Source organism: Gopherus evgoodei, chromosome 8, assembly GCF_007399415.2.
Source record: "Gopherus evgoodei ecotype Sinaloan lineage chromosome 8, rGopEvg1_v1.p, whole genome shotgun sequence".
Taxonomy (NCBI): domain Eukaryota; kingdom Metazoa; phylum Chordata; order Testudines; family Testudinidae; genus Gopherus; species Gopherus evgoodei.
In genome coordinates this window covers 21,294,137-21,300,136 of record NC_044329.1, presented here as the reverse complement: position 1 = coordinate 21,300,136, position 6,000 = coordinate 21,294,137, and the positions used below count along the sequence as shown (strand labels likewise).

Genomic DNA, 6,000 nt, shown 5'->3' with positions numbered 1-6,000 from the left:
GCAGTCCTGATACTGAGTGCTTCCTATTGATTTCTAGCAGTCTTTTGGCCTCCTGCCAGCATTCATGTCCCTGAAGTAGTGCGCTGGAGTGGGTTTATGATGGTGTGCAGAGATATACACAGCAGTTTATTTTAACAAGCCCCTATGTGGATAAACATTTATCTTAATAAAAGAATAAACAGAAGTAGCTCCCTGTGTGTGCTTTGCAGAAAGTTCACCAATGGAAGAGCATTATGGGTGGGTGCATGCAGTTATTTGTCCACATATAAAAAAATCAGAAGGGACTGTGGAGTATGGTAAGGCAAAAGAACACAGCTGTGTGATTCCCTTAGCTGGTACCTCCCAACTGCTATCGCAGCAAGGAGGGGTAATGGGCCAAATAGCTCATTCAAATTTTCTCCTTTGTTTTTAATCGTTCAATATTAGGCATCTTTATGGTGGAAGCATGTGGAATCCAAGAAGGGTGTGTCAGCCCAGACATGAAAGAGGCTTTTGTGCCCTCCTTTGAAGGAGGAAGACAAAAAGAGCAGCCACAGCTTGCTCTCCCCTCCCCCCATGTCTTTTCCTGCACAAAATTCATTTTGTGAACTCTGGTCCACTTCAAGCTGACACATGAGGTCTCCCTAAGCCCATGTCATTGTCATTTAGGCCTTCTCTGCTTTTCCTAATACTCTGCCTCTCAGATCCCCCTCATACATAGATTAATTTAAGGGGGGTAGCTCAGTATTGAGTAGATTAGCCATTAGTGAAGGCTGAGTGTCTGCATAGAATACGCAGGGGAGTGAATCTAGTCCATAAGCAATCTGTGTTAGGCCACTTTAGCGAGAGAGAGAATGTGTAAAATTCCATAGCCACAAATTCCATGTCATTACAAGAGGCAGAGCTCTGACCCAGCTGCCCCAAAAAACCCTCCTTAGCTCTGGGGCTGAAGTGCCATCCTGGAATTGGGATTTATAGCCTCTCAAGGCTGCTGCCACTAGAGGGCAACAGGAACACACAGTTGAGCAGGACAGATTCTTCACTCAAGCATGCTAAACCTCCAAGCTGCCTGGTAGGCCTCTGTGTCGAGAGAGACAAGCTCTGAGGGGCCCTTGGGGAGCTCTTTGGTATTCTTGGATATGTGAAGTATTCTGTTTGGATTCCAACTTTATGCAGGGCGGAAGGGGGGTTAAAACTGACCTTCCCCTCTTCATATGTCTGGTTTCATTAACAATAAGTGATGCAGCAGTTAGAGTTGCAGGAAATAAAATGGTATGACACAGGCTAGAAGGTCAGTGTTACATGTGGAGGCTCTACAATTTCTCTGGCAGCCACCTGGTCTCAACCTGCATGCCTCAGCCCCCTGGGACCTCATCAGTCTAGAATCCACCTGCTGTTGCTACCTTAGTCGTGGCAACTCTTGGGCATTTCCACACACCATCTGCCCAATCTCCCAGTACTACTGAGCCACTCATGGGAAAGTCAGCCACACTCCTAGGCCTCAGAGAGAGAGCAGCAGCAAAGCCCAGCTGCTTCTCATGGATGCTAGGTAGGAACAACTACAAAGGAAGAGGGGTAAGTATCCCCTTTGGATGTCTTTCATCCCTTTCTGCAGTAACCTTCCTCCCCTTGGCTAAGGTACATGCCTGCTGCCTCTCAGGGGCAGGATGTCGGGAGGCTGAGCCCAACAGGGGGGTAACAGAGAACTGGCAATCTGTCCTGTCCTTTAAACAAACAGCATTCTCTCCTCCAGAGCCAGTGTAGCAGAATTAACAGTTTAAAGGGAGCCCTGTTTGAGGAGCTGCCAAGGAGCAAGATGTGGTGTTGGTCAGGAAATTAAATTCATTTGGAAGCTAATGATGTGCCAGCACTAGGTCTTGGGTAACTTTATAATGTAATTAAGATGCCCTGTGGCTCAGAGTAGATGGGTTACATCACCTGCTAGGGCTAGCTGCCTCAGAGACAGACTGTGGGTGGCACTGAGAAAATGGTGCAAATTCCTTGCTGGGTCCTGGAAAATCCTAGGCAGGCTGAAGGGCAGGCAGCAGGCTTTTGATGCTCCCCTGGTGCAGTCAAAGAGGGGGTGCATGGGCCACCTCAGAGGTGCATTGCCAGGAACTTGCTGTGGTTGGCTGTGCTCCCATCTTTGAGGTGCATCCAGTTTCATGGACAATGCTGGGGTAATCTCTGTGTGTAGGGGGATTTCAAGGATACTGTTTATTCCTATCAGATAGGGAAAGGCTATTCCAGTTCAGCAAGTACCATGCTGTGCTGCTTTTGGTTTCTTCTGGTTGCATGTTGAAGGAGAGAAAGCAGCCCTTTCTGTGAGTGCAGATTTGGTTTCTGAGTTCTCATCTATGGCTGAAGAAATAAAGCTAGGTTTTGCTTCATTTGGAAGGTAACTGTAGTGTAGAGGATTAGATTATACCCAGGCAACACTTTGTAGGGAGTGTGACAGGGCCAGGCCAGACGGCTACAGGAGACTGAGCGAAGGTAGAGACATTAGCCCCAGATTAAGCAGATCCCTTTTCCCTGGGTAAGATAACGGGCTGTTTCTGAACATTCAGGAACTTACTATATCCAATTAAGGCAGACAGGCTAATTAGGACATCTAGAGCCAGTTAGGAATCTACTAGAACCAATTGAGATAGGCAGGCTAATCAGGGCACCTGGTGTAAAATGACCTTCCTTCATTTAGTCTGGCACACATAAGGATCTGGAAGTGAGAAGGTGTGTTGTTGGAGGACTGAGGAGTACAAACATTATCTGGCATCAGGAGGAGTTGAACTGGTCTGAAACAGACACCAGAGGGGAAGATCTAATTCAGAAAGAGATCGGGCCTGTTTCTAACCCACTAGGTGAGATGACAGAGACTGTGGAGATCGTTTTCCCTTTCCCCTATGCTGGTAAGTGATGAGGTCATCTGAGTAAACTGCAGGTTTGTGCCACTAACAAAAGTGGCTAAACTGAGGACTGCCATGAACATGTGAGGTGAGGAAATCTGCCAGAAAGTGCAGCATCCACCAAGGCAGAGAAGCAACGTTGTCACAGGAGCAATATTGTATCTGAAGACTGAGGTGGTTGGACAATATGGGACCTAACTGCCTTTTCACCCCATCTATAATGTCTCTGCTTCTCTGATTTTTATGTTGTTTTATTTGCAAAGGTGCAGGAGAACAATGCACACAAATCAAAGATGCAAGCCTCATAACGTGCTTAATTCTCCACAGCTGGTGTCATTCCTTCAGCACACATAGCATTTCCTATAACCTGTTCTGAGGTGATGAATTTCAGATATATATTGTTTATGGTAATAAAAATGATGGCAGGGGTTGTGTGGGAGAAAGGTCAAGCTGGGTTTGTGAGGAAAGATGAAAGTGATGCCTCTAGGGACAGTGGAATGGCCACCAAGCAGAATGGGGGCAGAAAGAGGAGAGCCGTAGAATAAGGAGCACATCAGAGTACTGAGCAGCACAGCACAAAATGGAGGAAGCCTGAAATCGCTACTGTGATAGGTGCAAGAAAACACCCCGAAGTCTAATTTATTCATATCTATCTAGCAGTGCTTTTTAAACAAAAAAAAAAATCCACAAAGAAAATAGTTCCTATAGGACTATAACTTTTCAGGGTTGTGGTCGAAGGCTGAAAACTGTCAGAACCAGTGCTTAGGGTCCACTGTTGAAAGCTGAAACAAAGCCATCCTTTTGGCTCACAGCAGTGGTGGCAATTAGGGAGGAGGACAAGGTTTTTGCACTTGCTTAACGGTCCATGAGCTGCAGAGACAGGAGGACTGTGCCACTACTACTTTTAAGCAGTGGTCTTTTACTAAATCAGTACAGCTGCTGCCAGAACATTGCTCCAACTGCATGGTCACAATGCCACTGAAACTTGACCTAGCTGTCCCTCCGTACAGTGAGTGGCCAAATGAGGAGTCACAGGGAACTTGATGCCTGGCGGCACTGACTTTTGCACTGGGGGGATAAGAGAGAGGAGAGACTCCCTGGCTGAAGGAGCCCTTGAGTCCCTGCAGGAGGGGAGAAAAGAGGAGACCAGAACAGTTGGGAGGGGGAGATACTGGAATTTGACCCTCCCACTCCAAGAAATATCTGAATTGGCACCACTGTCTGTCTCCATAGCCCCCATTTGGGGTCAGGACCCAAGGCCCCCTTTCACTTGCAAAAATAGCCTTTAAAATTGCCAGTTGATCATGGAAGTTGAATATTTGTATCACTTTTCCTAAAGCTGATGGACTCCCCCTCTACCTCCAGCTGTCCAGGGCTGGCCTTAGGAGTCAGTAAAATCTGGGGACACAGGTCCTTCAATATTATTCGTGTGTGTGTGAGAGAGAGACTAAAGATCGATTACTTTGTGGTGATCTTCCTGCCTCCACCCACAGCCATTATCTCCCTCCTGCTTCTGAGATGGCAGTTTTTCTGAGCAGCCAGCAAGACCTCTGCCCATGAGGAGGAGCAGCTCGCTAAGGTAGGTGGCACCTCTATTAAAGAGGTTCTCCAGCAGTGGTCTGTGCAGCATTTCTTGGGGGCTTCTGAGGAGATGGTTGGTCACATTGTGCTGGCTCCTCCTCCATCTTTCCAAATACTTAATTTGCATGAACAGAGCTAAAAAATATATTACATACTTTTATAATGCTGATCTCCTGTAGGAACAGGAAATTGTCCTGGGGGCACCTCGCTGGTAGGATGAGTCACCTTGTAGAAAAGTTTGCAATCCTTGATCCGTTGGATTAAATGTGGTGCTGAAAGCAAGGGCTTCCTCCAAATCAGGTCTGGCTCTGTGTCCCAGTTCCTTGGCAGCCTTTGGCAAGTCACTTAGGACCAGATTTGTAAATGTATTTAGGCACTTACTTCCCCCAGGAAGTTAGGTACCTAAATACTTTTAAAAATCTGACTTTCTCTGTTTCTCATTCTTTGAGAGTCTGTAATTTTGGGTGTACCTAAACGTGTGGAGTTGTTTTCAGAAGCAACCTGAACCCGATGCTCCCCATGCCTGTAACCCATCTCCAACTACCTCCTGCCCAAAGGGCAGGGGCGGTTCTAGGCATTCTGCTGCCCTAAGCATGGCAGGCAGGCTGCCTTCGGCAGCTTGCCTGCGGAGGGGCCGCTGGTCCTGTGGCTTCGGCGGACCTCCTGCAGGCGTGGTCCCCTCTGAAGCCGCGGGACTAGCGGACCCTCCGCAGACAAGCTGCTGAGGGGCCAGGGCAGCCTGCCTGCTGCCCTCGCAGCGCCGGCAGAGCGCCTCCCCCCTGGCTTGCCACCCCAAGCACGCTGGGGCCTGGAGCTGCCCCTGCCAAAGGGTCAGCACAGTGGCAGACTCTTTGCATCCTCCTACCGTCCACCCCTGCCCTGTTGTGCTGTGTATGTTATGGAGTGAGAGGTGCTGCAGTTTGTCAGCAGGGGCAGTCCAGATCATGCCCAGAATGCACAAGGTGGTGCTGGCTGGCAGGGGTGGGGCATATACCCACCACTGTGCCAACCCTCCTGGGCAGCAGGAAGTAACTGGAGAGGTCCTGAGCTGAGTGGGGGGACAAATTGCTGGGGGAATAGAGCACAGCGTATGAAGCATGAATGAGGCAGCATGGGGGGGGGCACAGAAAGAAGGGACAGTACCCTTGTCAGCTCTCTGATTTTAATGAGAGTCTTATATTTGTCCTTTAAGGCCCAGCTTCCAGGAGATTCTGGGAGAATCTCAGCTTTTGTTTTTAAATATGTTACTAGTTGTTATGGTTATGAAGAAAGAAAATAGGACCCTCCTCCCTCAAGGCTCAAATAGCAGCAAGCATGAAAAATACCCCCGTGCAGGTGTTCTTAAAAATCTGGTGATTTTTGTAAGCCAATGCTGTGGGTTGTTTTTTTTTAAGGGGCCTGGAGGGTTGGATGGGCAATATGGGTCCAGAGACAGACACAGAGGGGCGAGGGTGGAGGAAGATACTTGCCCCCCCCCCTTCCCCCTGCCCAGTACACCGCCAGAGTCATGCAAAGGGAGAGACACTATGAATGCAGG

At 48.5% G+C, this 6,000-nt stretch overlaps 1 protein-coding gene across 1 annotated transcript in view; it reads left to right on the top strand.

Annotated features, from left to right (window-relative positions):
• The first annotated feature begins 4,376 nt into the window (after nt 1–4,376).
• The window catches only part of SH3PXD2B (SH3 and PX domains 2B), a 127,227-nt gene continuing 125,603 nt past the window's right edge, over nt 4,377–6,000 (top strand). Inside the window, exon 1 of the mRNA XM_030573474.1 lies at nt 4,377–4,461. The gene's annotated coding sequence lies outside the window, so the exon portion shown is untranslated. The remainder of the gene's footprint in view (nt 4,462–6,000) is intronic.